This window comes from Accipiter gentilis, chromosome 3, assembly GCF_929443795.1.
Source record: "Accipiter gentilis chromosome 3, bAccGen1.1, whole genome shotgun sequence".
In the NCBI taxonomy this organism is placed as follows: domain Eukaryota; kingdom Metazoa; phylum Chordata; class Aves; order Accipitriformes; family Accipitridae; genus Astur; species Astur gentilis.
Window position 1 is genome coordinate 49,144,947 of NC_064882.1, and position 13,603 is coordinate 49,158,549.

General features: G+C 51.5%; 1 long non-coding RNA gene across 12 annotated transcripts in view; it reads left to right on the forward strand.

Annotated features, from left to right (window-relative positions):
- LOC126052088 (uncharacterized) overlaps positions 1-5,727 on the forward strand; it is a 64,543-nt gene extending 58,816 nt beyond the window's left edge. For all 12 annotated transcript variants that reach the window (XR_007509942.1, XR_007509945.1, XR_007509940.1 and 9 more), the window contains 2 exons: positions 2,832-4,745; positions 5,595-5,727. This is a non-coding gene — a long non-coding RNA (uncharacterized LOC126052088). The remainder of the gene's footprint in view (positions 1-2,831; positions 4,746-5,594) is intronic.
- The last annotated feature ends 7,876 nt before the right edge of the window (positions 5,728-13,603 follow it).

Consider the following 13,603-nt stretch of genomic DNA (forward strand, 5'->3'; position numbering starts at 1 on the left):
GGTGGTTTGCCCTTCCCCTTTCCCAGGGGATTGTGCTAAGGGTGGTGGGCGGAGGCTTGGGGCTATTTGAGCCACAGTCTCTGCTGAGGGAGCTCATTGTGCTCCTGGGTTTCTCTGGTGTTGGTGCTCAGCTCTTCCTTGAGTGCTTTGCAGCTTTTGAGCTGGCTCAGCCCTTTGGGAAGAGGTGTCTGCCTGAGGTAAGAGCTTCAGGACCAGTCAAGGTTCAGCAGCATGTGTGGTAGAAAGTAACACTTTGTCCTGGGTTCAGCTGGGATAGAGTTAATTTTTACAGGAACCTGGGACGTGGGGGGCATAGCTGGGGCAGCTGACCTGAACTAGCCAAGGAGCTATTCCATACCATGTGACATCATGCTCAGTATAGAAATGGGGAGCGGGCCCAGGGAGCGCTCGACTTTCGGTGGGGGAAGTGGCGGAGCGTCGGGTTCCAGGTGGTGAGCAGTTGCACTGTGCATCACTCTTTTTGTTTACGCTTTTGTTAGTACCATTGTTGTTGTTTTTGTTGTTGCAATTTTGTTTTGTGTTGTCCCAGTAAACTGCCTTTATCTTAACCCTCGAGGTTCCTTTTTTTTTTTCCCTTTTCTCCCCTCTGTGTCCTCCCTATCCCACCGGAGGGGGGCAGGAGGAGTGAGCGAGCGGCTGCGTGGTCCTTTGTTACTGGCTGGGCTGAAACCACAACACACTTGTATGCAGCTTCCCCCCCCCCCCCCCTCCCCTTTCTTTTTTTCAGGTCAGTAATTTTGTTTCAAGTGTTCTGTTTCTCGAAATGAGCATTCGGCGATGGAGTTAAGTATTCTTTATTGTAGCGCTGGAAGCACGGGGGATCACTCCTCCAAACGTGCTTCCTGGCTGGGACTAATTGTATAGGTTAAATACATGTCTTACATATTCATAAAATTTCTGAGAAATAATATACATATTCATTGATTTTTCTGAGAAGTCATTAGCATATTTAAATGTCCTTTACGCATGCGTGTTGAAGGTCTTCGGTGGTCTTCTGGAGTCCTCTGGTGGTCTTCCATAGTCTTCCTCACTTGTCCGCTGTTTGGACTTTGTTGTATGAGTTTGCGCAGTATGATCCCCTTCTGGGCCCCACAAACAACTTCTCTGCTTATCACCTAGCTTTTGGCTCAGTCATCACAAGAGACAACATATTTTCTTATCAAACAGAATACCTCCTCAAAGAGGGCATGTTATTTTGTCTTATATTACAGACACGGGAATCCTGTGCTTTATGTCCTTGGCTTGTCTACGTAAATCAACTTACAGAGGCAGTTGTTAACCTTCTAACAAATTCCTGAGTCTTTTATTTAGCAATACACTGAGTCTAAACATACGTTCTATTTCTACATCTACTAGGCCTAGTGTCAGTCTCTGCATCAGTTCAGGGGGAGAAAGATGGTTTAATAGTATGCATTGGTTTTGGTTTTTTGGTTGGTTTTTTTTTTTTTTTTTTATTCTTCATGCATTGTGTTTTCCTGCAATTCCCAACTTTACTGAAGAAGGAACGTTGTTTTTTTCACCAATTCTGCTGTGTAAGTTGTTGATATCTCTCTTAACGAGACCAATGGTGATATTGTTTAGCAGGGGTTAGGGTGAGCATCTTGTATGTATTTGTATATGGAGTTTTAGTCTTTCTGAAGAAAGCAGAAGGGCCGTGAGGCACAGTGCCCTTCAGGGTTTGGGATGCCTTTCTTCATTGCCCACAGAATGCCACGTTGTCCCTAGAATCTTTGCAGCTGGTGGTAGGCCCCTCGTAGATTACAAGCCTTGGGACTTGACTTTATTTTGTGGGCATGGAGCAGCTCGGAGTCTCCGGGGAGCTGTAGGTTAGGAGGTGCCCCCAGAATTTGGGATGTGGCTCAGAAGAGCGGCTCCTGAGGAGTAGCCACTGAAGGGGGTTCAGGGTTGCAAATTGAGGGCAGGAGGTGTCAGGAAGCAGTGGGGTTCCTTTCCTGACAGTTGAGGAGAAGAAAAGGGGTTTCTTAAGTTTTGGGACTGCTGGGGAAAGGGAGGAGGGTTCACCAGCCCTTCTCAGAGGAGTTTTGCAGTTGGATTTGAATGTCATAGAATCGTAGAATGGTTTGGGTTGGAAGGCACCATAAAGATCCTCTAGTTCCAAGTCCCCCAGAGACACCTTCTGCGAGACCAGGTTGCTGAAAGCCCCATTTGACTTGGCCTTGAATGCTTCCAGGCAGGGAGCATCCGCAGGTTCTCTGGGCAATGCGTTCCAGTGCCTCGCCACCCCTAGTGAGAAACGTCTTCCTAATGCCTAAACGAAATGTACCCTCTTTAGGACTAAAGCCATTACCGCCTTGTCCTATGGCTGTACACCCTTGTAAAAAGTCCCTCTGCAGGTTTCTTATAGGCACCCTTTATGTACCGTGAAGTCTGCTATAAGGTCTCCCGAAAAGCTGCGTGCCGGTGAGCGGTCCGAGAAGGTGAGGCGGTCGTCAGCCGGGTCGGTGTTGAATAGCAAAGTATTATGGGTCTGCTCGGTTCAGCGTTTACCTTCTGTTGTGGAGGTGCTGTGTGGGCTGTCTTTGAATTGAATGAGCGTTTGAGGTGAGCTGTGGATTAGCGAGGAGGAGCGTGGGGCCGATGGCTTCTCATGAGTGCCACGCTAACATGGTTTCTCTCGGTACCTTAGGTACCACGAGTGATGACGGCTGCAGGGTCTGAGTCTGGAATGAGCGGGGAAGCGAACACAGTGGCACTCGTGAGGAGGGGGGAGTTGGGGAAGTAGTTGGTGTTGGCCAGCGGGATGCTTACTCCCTTTTCTGATTTGTTTGTGTTTGTTGTTTTCATTGCAGATGTTGAAGAGCAATGTGTCCCCTTGAGGAACATCCCAGTTAGCCCGTGTGGTTTTGTGGAGGATGGATTTGGACCCTCGGCCCTCTGAAAGCTAAGTTGAGGGACCAGGCTGGGAGGAAGGGACAAAGCTGGGAATTGCAGGGAGGAGTTTTAAAGTTAGCGCAGGAGAGAGGGCTGTCCCAAAGCAGTCGCCTTTGCGCAGGCGAAGGGGGCGGGTTGCTTTTCAGCACGAGACCCGTGTGTGCCGGACCGGGCAGTTCCAGCCCGTGTCCGCGGTGGCGTGTAGTTTGTGTAGTCTGTCTTGTGCGCTTAGACCTTCCTCGGGTCTCGATGTCCTTGTCGCGCTTTGCGCCAGAGGAGCGAGGCATGCGCTTCGGGTGCTTGTCCCTAGGGTTTCGAATGCTCTTGCTCATCGGCCCGGTGCCAATCAGGTGCTTCTTTTCTTGTACTCGGAGCTCTAAAGCATGGATCGGTCTCGGCGGGTTCCGGTCGGTGCTCTATGGCAGCATTCTTTCGGGCTGCATCGGCAGCTCTGCTCTCTAGCCGTCCGTTTTCTCGGACTGGGACTTCTTACCCGCATCCTGACATCCTTAGGTCTTGACGCCAGGCTACTGGCGCATCTGTCGTCTGGGTTTTGACAGTGCTGTCTTGTAACGGGCCGTTCCGTTTGACTCCTCTGGGTCTGCCGTGGAGCCTCCTGGCCTCGCGGTTGTGGCCCCGTAGGTCATCTTGCTCGACGGCGCCTCCCGTCCGGGGGTCATTCTTCTTGCCGAGAGTTTTCTCTCTCTTTGAATCACCTCGTTGGTAGCGTTCCGCGTGGTGACGTTCTGCACGCGGTGTGCTTGGCTTGGAGCTGCTCTGCCCGGGGATGTAGAGTCAGGGGTAGGTGGAACAGCGATAAGAGTCTACGGGTGAAACGTTGATGTTCCTAGACCGTTTAGGCGAGGGTTGTACAGTCATCTGGGCTCGAGTAGCCATCAGCGGGCTGCGTGGACAGCCGTGCCGATAGTGTTTCACGGAGACGATTGGAGCCGTGTGGCAGGGGCTGTTGAGGGGCAGTGAAGCGGATTTGACTCTCTAAGGTGTTAAGACTTGCACGTGATGGGCTCCAAGTTTGGCCCTGGGTTTTTTTTTTCTGGTTGGTGGGGTGTAGGGTTTAGGGTTACTCCGTGCGGGGCCCGGACGATAGAACACCAGTATGATGATTAAAGTCGCCCCTTTATTGAGCTTAGCTGATCATTCTTATACAATTCTCTAAGTTGTTTAGAAGCTTTGATTGGCTGCTGCACGCAAGCATTTGGTGTCCACGCACACAAGCATAAGCGGTGATTGGTTACATCGATACTGTCCACGCGTATAAACCTAAGATACAGTTAGTTATACTCGCTCTGTACACGCACATACACACAGGATATAATTGGCGATGTTAGAGCATGCAAAACTTGTCTTAGTCCAATCGGTCGAGATAAGCCCCTGAATTGAGGTCGGTTGTGCCAAGTTCCCTTTATCGCGGAATGTGCACCTGTGTTTTTCTAATCGGGATCTTTCTTCTATCTTCTTGTTTGTTCTGTTCAGGGCCTTCAAAGGTGTCTGGAAGGCTCTTGCGACCATGAGCTACTTTCAGGCCCAGTAACTAAGTTCCATATAATTGAACCCTACAGTGGGGGTGGGGGGGGATTGGTTTTTGTTGTTGTTTTTTGTTTGTTTGTTTTCTGTTTTTTTTTAAATGACAGGCTGTAGCTGGACTCCAGATGGACTTTGTAGATGGAATCAAGACCTCTGGAGTTGTGAAGCTCTTGCTCTGCATCCAGGTGACTCGTTCAATATGTGTGTGGGTGGTTTTTTTTCAGATGTGGAGGGACAAGATGCATCCCAGCGAGCGATGCGGGAAGGCAGCAGAGCGCTGTAAGGAGGTGGGTCCGTGAGTGGACTCTGAAGGAAGATGGGTCCGGTGGCTCTATGAGACTGCTTTGCTTTGCTGTGTTTTGCAGTTTTCTTGCATTGTATTGGTCTGTATTTGCCTTTGCCCTGTGTTTTGTTGTGTATTTGTATTGACTGTCATGTGAGACTGTCTCGCGTTGCCTGGCCCTGCATTGTGTTTTGTATTGCAGTGCTCTGTACTTGTATGGATTGCCACCTGAGACTGCCTTGCCTTCTATGGTTCTGTATTGGTTTTGTATTGTTTTGGTCTGTACTTGTATTGACTGTCACGTGAGAGTCTCTTGCATTGGCCCTGTTCCGTTTTGTCTGGTATGGCAGTGCTCTGAGTTGTTTTGCCTTGACCGAGGTAAGAGTACTGCCTTGTATGGCATTATATTTGCATGTGAATTACATGGCTCTACATTCGTGTGTGTCCTGGATGGCATTGTAGAGGCAGCGTAGAAGGTTTAATGACTTTGGGCTCTTTGCATGCAAAGAGTTGAGGGGATCGCAATTGGGCTGTGAACTAGCATTGAGTAAGGCAGGAACTGGGCAATGGTGTTGATCTTGTTTACGCGGACGCTTTGTGGCAAGTCTCTAGAACTGGTCAAGGCCTTGAGGTCTGAGTAGCAGCGTGATGGGTCTTGGAGCGATCGGTAACTTTGGGAGAGCTCTGTGTTTGTGATGCTCTAGGTTTTTTTCAAGTGCCATGGAGGACACTGGCTGTGAGGATGTGTTATTTTTGGAATAGGTGGGAAGCAGGGTAGGGGAGCAGTGGAGGACTTGACTTCTCTCTCAAGGATGAAGTGTCTGTTGACAAGCTTTGTGTGTTGTTTTTGCAGGTGATGACAGGGCACGAGAGGTGCTTGAAGGAACCTTGCGTTTAGGTGACATGGCTGCTACGGAGGCTGGACTGTGACACGTGGCACTGTGAAAGCTCAGTATCGGGTTGAACATGCACGGATGGTGGAGATGATGGTGCGTATTGAAACGCTGGTGTAACGGAAGGGCAGTTTGTGGGGAGGTCGGTTGGAAGGAGGTTGAGCTGGGGCCCGGGTTTTTGCAGGTAGGGCGATTTTTGAGGCCCCCGCTGCCGCAGGCACGGGGTGACGGCCTCTCCAGGCCTGTGGGCGGTAGGATAGATGAGGTGAGAGTGAGGGCTGGCGTGCATGTCATGTGAATGTGTGGCGTGTTGTGAATGTGTCTAATCTTATTTAGGGTTATGTGGTTTAGACTTTTGGTTTTTTTTTTTTTTTTTTCCCTTTCAGGTTGGATGTAGAGTTGAGATGCTTTTTCAGGGAATTAGGAAAAAAACCCAAAAACTTAGAATAAAAAACCCCAGCTGGGATCTGGGTTGGTTTTTGGTGTGTCCTCCCCTGCCCCAATTTTTTTCTTTTCCCTGGTCCCAGCTGCTCCATGAGGCAATGTTGATCGCCAATGTTTGGACTGGGGTCTGCCTTGGGCCCGGGTTTTCAGAGGCAGGGCGATGTTTTTTTTTTTCAAGGCTCCCGGGAACGCCGTTCCCGTGGAGAGCTCCCCTGGAACCTGGTAATTGCCAGTCAGCGCAGGGAAATATGTTGTTCGGTGGATGGTGTTTGGAAGACAGTTGAGGATTTTGTGGGCGAAGGGTGGGGGGAGTTGGACAAGATGGCCAGCATGCAGTAGGCCAGGGTTGTGAAGTGCGTGAGTATAACTGTATTTGTCTGTGGTGGGTTTGTAAAAAAAAAAAAAAAAAAAAAAAAAAAAAAAAAAAAAAAAAAAATTTGGGTGCTGTTTGTAGTTTGTGATGTAATGATATGTTTCAATTTCTGGTTTTCTGTCAAAGTGTGGAAGTGGACAGTCTGTCAAGATGAGCGGAGCTCACTCGTTTGCTGCCCGGGAACGGGGATCGTGCAGGTAATGTCACCTCAGGGAGCAAAGCTTCTGGATGTGCAGCGACGGATGTAATGGGAGCGAGGAATGTGGAAAAGACCACTCCGTAGAGAATTGCAGGTACTGAATAGCAGCATTTCTTCTTCAGGTAATGCTAGATTTTTTTGGAGTTTAAATGTATTTGTAAAAATAAGGATTAAAAGAGGACTAGAACTAATAGTGTCAAATATTTGATGAGTGAGGCCATAAAGTCTTTTCTATATATTGTAGAAAAAGAAGGTTGTAGAATTTGACTTTAAATACTGACATAGCTGAAAGTATGTGGAATGAGTAATGGACCAAATGAAGCACTAAGAACAAAATGAAAGAAAGACAGGTAATTAGGTGTCCTTGTGGGAATCACAGTACTAATGGCAATCACAAAGGCAAGTGCAGAGCGAAGCATGTGCCCATAGGTAGACTTAGCTGTTGAAGTGAGTGAAAGTGTCTGTTGGAATTAGTCATCCAAGGGCGAGTTGTAGATACCTTGAGGTAAATGTAGCTGCTGCTGGGTTAATGGAAAGGGGGTGCATTCCTGGCTCTAGTGATTGCACAACTTTGAAATTGGAGCTGTAGCTCCATAACCGTGAAGTGGGCTCGGGCGCGGTGCGGCGCCGAAATGGGCTCGGGCGCGGTGCGGCGCCGAAATGGGCTCGGGCGCGGTGCGGCGCCGAAATGGGCTCGGGCGCGGTGCGGCGCCGAAATGGGCTCGGGCGCGGTGCGGCGCCGAAATGGGCTCGGGCGCGGTGCGGCGCCGAAATGGGCTCGGGCGCGGTGCGGCGCCGAAATGGGCTCGGGCGCGGTGCGCCGCCGAAATGGGCTCGGGCGCGGTGCGGCGCCGAAATGGGCTCGGGCGCGGTGCGGCGCCGAAATGGGCTCGGGCGCGGTGCGGCGCCGAAATGGGCTCGGGCGCGGTGCGGCGCCGAAATGGGCTCGGGCGCGGTGCGGCGCCGAAATGGGCTCGGGCGCGGTGCGGCGCCGAAATGGGCTCGGGCGCGGTGCGGCGCCGAAATGGGCTCGGGCGCGGTGCGGCGCCGAAATGGGCTCGGGCGCGGTGCGGCGCCGAAATGGGCTCGGGCGCGGTGCGGCGCCGAAATGGGCTCGGGCGCGGTGCGGCGCCGAAATGGGCTCGGGCGCGGTGCGGCGCCGAAATGGGCTCGGGCGCGGTGCGGCGCCGAAATGGGCTCGGGCGCGGTGCGGCGCCGAAATGGGCTCGGGCGCGGTGCGCCGCCGAAATGGGCTCGGGCGCGGTGCGCCGCCGAAATGGGCTCGGGCGCGGTGCGCCGCCGAAATGGGCTCGGGCGCGGTGCGCCGCCGAAATGGGCTCGGGCGCGGTGCGCCGCCGAAATGGGCTCGGGCGCGGTGCGCCGCCGAAATGGGCTCGGGCGCGGTGCGCCGCCGAAATGGGCTCGGGCGCGGTGCGCCGCCGAAATGGGCTCGGGCGCGGTGCGCCGCCGAAATGGGCTCGGGCGCGGTGCGCCGCCGAAATGGGCTCGGGCGCGGTGCGCCGCCGAAATGGGCTCGGGCGCGGTGCGCCGCCGAAATGGGCTCGGGCGCGGTGCGCCGCCGAAATGGGCTCGGGCGCGGTGTTACTTTTCTTAAAGGGGCTGAGGTACTGTGTAACTCTGAAGTGGGCTTGATAGTGGATGAGATGTGTGTAATATGTGAGGGTTTTTTTATTCTGTATTTCACTGTCCCTGTTGTCCTTCCTGTTCTTTTCTTTCCCTGACCCTTTGTGGTGCTCCCTACTCTTTTTATTCATGTCTTCTCTCTCTCTCTCCAATCTCCTGTGCTTTTCATAGTCTCTCTCTATCTGTTGTCATTATTCTCCTCTGTCACGCTATCTTACTTTCTGTCCCATCGTATCACGTTATATCTATTTCTCCTGCTTTTTCCTCCATCTGTCCAGATCCCTGTCCCTTTTTTCTTCTATTGTTGTCCATCTGCCCTGCTTCCTCTTGCCATCTTTTCTGTATTTCTCTCTGTTCCCTTCCCTCTTCCATCCTTTCTAACTGCATCCCTCTCTCGAGCTAGCTGTCCCTTCTGTTTTCTCTCTTCCTCCATATCTCTCTCACAGCCTATCAATCACAGTTGTTTTTTCCTCCAGTGCTGTCCTGTTCTGTTCCTTGTTTCTCACCCTTGTTCTGTCATACTTCCTGTGTCTTTTTTAACTCCTCCATCTCTGTCCTGCAGCCTATCACTATTTTTTTCCTGTTATCCCTTTGTCCTTCTTCCAGTCTTTGTGTCTCTCTCCCTTTGTTCTCCCTCCCTCCCTTTTTTTCTTTTCTTGCTACATCTCTGTTCTGCTCCCTACAATGGAATCAAATCCAGCCAGTTTTTCACCCAGCAAAGGTTACGCTTTTCTAAGACAGGAGATGACAGCTTCTCGAGGAGTATGCCATGAGAGACGGTATCAAAGGCCTTGCTGCAGTCAAGGTAGGTAACATCCATAGCCTTTCCCTCATCCGCTAGGTGGGTCACCTGGTCATAGAAGGAGATCGGGTTGGTCAAGCAGAACCTGTCTTTCATAAACCCACGCTGACCAGTCCCAATCCCCTGCTTGTCCCAGACTTGCCACGTGAGCACTCTCAAGGCAAACCGTTCCATAATCTTCCCCGGTACCGAGGTCAGGTTGACAGGCCCGTAGTTCCCTGGATCCTCCTTCCGACCCTTCTCATAAATGGGCATCACACCGGCAAGCCTCCAGTCCTCTGGGACCTCCGCCATTGACCAGAATCAACAATAGATGATGGAGAGCAGCTTAGGAAGCACCTCTGCCAGTTCCCTCTGCCCTCTTGGATGGATTCCATCTGGTCCCATGGATTTGTGAGCATCCGGATAGCGTAGTAGGTCACTATTTCCTTCCAGATTAATGGATTAAGGGGTGCGTGTGTGTGTGTGTGCATATATTCTGCTCTTCATCCTCACCTTCCAGCTCAGGAGGCAAGAGTACCCTGAGGACAACTGGTCTTCCTCTTAAAGACTAAGGCAAAGAAGGCATTAACTATCTCAGCCTTTTCCTCATCTCTGGTGGCAACGTTCCCTTCTGTATCCCTTAAAGGATAGATATGTTCCTTGGGATTCTTTTGACCATTAATGTATTTGTAAAAATATTTTTTGTCGTCTCTTATGACAGCGAACAGATGTCATTCTAGCTGAGCTTTTGTCTTTCTAATTTCCTTTCTCTATGACCTAACAAGATCCCTGCACTCCTCCCAGGTTGCCTGCCCTTTCTTCCAGAGATGATAGATTCTCCTTTTGTTTCCTGACTCCTAGCAAAAGCCCCCTGTTCAGCCAGGCCTGTCGTTTTCCTCAGCGATTCAACATTGTGGCACGGGGGAATAGCCTGGTCCCGAGCTGTTAAGATTTCCTTCTTAAAGAACGTCCGTCCTTCCTGGATCCCTTTGCCCTTCAGGACCATCTCCCAAGGGACTCTCTCAACCAGTGCCTCAAAGAGGCCAAAGTTTGCCCTCTAGAAGTCCAGAGCGCTGGTTTTGCTAACCTCCTTCCTTGCCTCACCAAGAATTGAGAATTCTGTCATTTCACGGTCGCTAAGCCCAAGACGGCCTGTGACCATCACACCTCCCACCAGTCATTCCCTGTTCGTAAACAATAGATCTAGCAAGGCTCCTCCCCTGGTCGGCTCACCTACCGCCTGTGTTGGGAAGTTATCTTCCACACGCTCCAGGAACCTCCTAGACTGTTTACTCTCTGCTGTGGCATGTTTCCAGCAGACATCTGGACACTTGAAGTCCCCCACGAGAACAAGGGCACGCGATTCTAAGACTACTGCCAGCCGCTTGTAGAACGATTCATCCGTCACTTCGACCCGGTCGGGTGGTCTGTAACAGACTCCCAGCACAATATCTGCCTTATCGGCCTTCCCTCTCATCCTCACCCATAAGCACTCCGCCTTGTCATCACACTCGGGTAGCTCTGTACAGTCCAAACCCTGCATAACATAGAGAGCCACCCTGCCACCTCTTCTACCTTGCCTATCCCTTCTGAAGAGCTCGTAGCCATCCGTCGCAGCACTCTGCTCACGGGAGGCATCCCGCTGTGTTTCTGTGATGGGGAGTAAGTCATATGTATCCTGCAGCGTGATGGCTTCCAGCTCCTCCCGTGTATTGCCCGTGCTGCGTGCGTTGGCATAGATGCATTCGAGCTGGCCTATCGAATCCACCCCTAACATCGGCACATGCTGCCCCCAGGCTCATGTCTGGTGCACCTAGTCTTATCCCTTACCCCCTTCAACCCTAGTTTAAAGCCCTCTCTATGAGCCCCGCCATCTCACGAGCGAGGATTCTTTTACCCCTTTGAGATAGCTGGATATCATCTGTCACTAGCAAGCCTGGTGCCGTGTAAACCTCCCTGTGATCAAAAAACCCCAAATGCCACCGATGGCACCAGCCTCTGAGCCATGTAATCACCAGGTGTGGTTTCCTGTTCCTTTCAGTATATTTCCCTGCCACTAAGGGATTGAGGAAAACACTATCTGTGCTCCATCCACTAATCACCCCAGTGCCCTGCCAGATGCTTGCAGAATGATTCATCCGTCTCTTCAACCTGGTCAGGCGGTCTATTACAGACTCTCAGCACAATATCTGCCTTATCGGCCTTCCCTCTCCTCCTCATCCTGTGGGATGGGTCAGGACTTCATATTGGGCCCTCTGTCCCCCTCAGAAGTGACTCGCCTATGACAACTACCCTCCTTTTTCTTTTTTTCAGAGGCTTTGGGAATGCGTGGGGCTGCCCGACTGAGCCTAGGCGCCTCCCTGGATAGGGCTTTGCCTACACCCTGATCTTCACTGACCTGGTCCTCAAGTTCCAGAGCCACGCTCCTGTTGCGTAGGGGAAACTGGGAAGGTGAGGGAGACTGGGAGGGGACTCGCCTGCCTCCCCGAGCAGGGACCTGTATCTATTCCCCTGCATCTCTTAGGTCCCCTCCTGCCCGGTGGCGAGGGGGCAGGGGAACCTCCGCTTCTCGCGGAGCCTCCATCTGCTGCTTCTGCCCCAGGGATGGTAGGGTGTGGGTCCACCAATCTATCTCCCTCTCACGCTCCCTGATACTCCTCAACCTTTCCACTTCCTCCTTCAGCTCTGCCACCAGGCTGAGCAGATCCTCTACCTGGTCACATCTCACACAAGAGGTGTCCCCGCTGCCCTCCGGCATCAGTGATAGACTCAGGCACTCTCCTCAGCCAGATACCCGGACAGCTGCACGTTTACATGGGAGCTCAGCCTGCGTCACCACGTTTTTCCTAGCGATGGCTTTCACCTCAGTGGCAGCCATACCGGGGTCCCCTTCTGAGGACGATGCCCACCGCTTCAGTAGCCTGTTTGAGCTGGGAAGGGGGGGGGCTGCGCCCTGCCTGCACGAACTGCCACGCAAAGTGCCGCACCACTGTCGCGGTAGAGACGGACACGACAAGTAATGGATCACGCAAAATGGCTACTTTATTGTTCTAACACACCTTTTTATCCCCTTCTTCAGAGTATGTGTTAGTATATGATTGGCTTAGTTAGTAACTAACAATTCACGATTGGTGAGTTTGTCAGGACGGTTCTTCTTATCACTATCTTGTTTTCGTACTGGTCTTCTCGGATCTTTCCAGACTTCTCAAGGATATACTATAAGCTGCTCAAGGTCGCGCTGTTCTTGAACTGTCAGGAATTCCGTAGACTCATTGCATCCCCCGACACACCACGGCACGCCTTTCTGACGCACCACGCCCTGCTTGCCAAGCTCCCGGTCGCTGGCGCTCCTCAGGGCCATTTAAATCTCCCACGGTTGCCCCTGGCAATGCCCACGCCGCGTCAGCCTCTCGCGAGAGCTGCCGGCTTTGCACGGTTCCTCTGCTCTTCCCCAGGGCTCCTGGGCCTCGGGAACCTCCTGGTCCGCCTCAATCTAGCGCTTAGCTGCCAACTTACCATTGTGTCTGCTGGCCTCGCCGGTGACCGATGTGATTTTAATAACTACATTGTTATTGCATTTAACGAGCTAATTTCCTACCTAGTTTAGAGACACAAATGTCTTTTTCTGTCTGCGCCTCAGAAAAATTAAGATTAACTCCTTACCTGGTCACATTTGCCGATGCAATAGTTGTAGCTGTAGTACAGGCGCAAGTAGTGTCATTTCCTGGGGGGGTTACTTTCTCTGTTCAGGGTCTCATTTGCTGTAAATTTAAGGCAGGTGAGAACACTCCTGCTGCTCCTCCAGCTGATTTTATAACTGCTGGTGGTTTGCCCTTCCCCTTTCCCAGGGGATTGTGCTAAGGGTGGTGGGCGGAGGCTCGGGCCTATTTGAGCCACAGCCTCTGCTGAGGGAGCTCATTGTGCTCCTGGGTTTCTCTAGTGTTGGTGCTCAGCTCTTCCTTGAGGGCTTTGCAGCTTTTGAGCTGGCTCAGCCCTTTGGGAAGAGGTGTCTGCCTGAGGTAAGAGCTTCAGGACCACTCAAAGTTCTGCAGCATGCGTGGTAGAAAGTAATGTTTGTATAAAGCTGCTTTTTTTTTCCTTTCTTTTTTTTCAGGTCAGTAGTTTTGTTTTGAGTGTTCAGGGGTAGAAATATGGTTTAATAGTATTCATTGTTTGTTTTGGTTTGTTTTTAATTCTTCATGCGTTGTGTTTCCCTGGAATTCCCAACTGTTTTGAAAATGGAACCTTGTTTTTTTCACCAGTTCTGCTGTGTGCTGTATAAGTTGATGATATCTCTCTTAACAGGACTGATGGTGACATTGTTTAGCAGTGGTTAGGGTGAGTGTCTTGTATGTATTAGTATATGGAGTTTTAGTATTTCTGAAGAAAGCAGAAGGGTTGGTGAGGCACAGTGCCCTTCAGGTTCTGGGATGCCTCGTTGCCTTTCCTCATTGCCCACGGAATGCCACGTTGTCCCAAGAATCTTTGCAGCTGGTGGCAGGCCCCTCGTAGATTACAAGCCTTG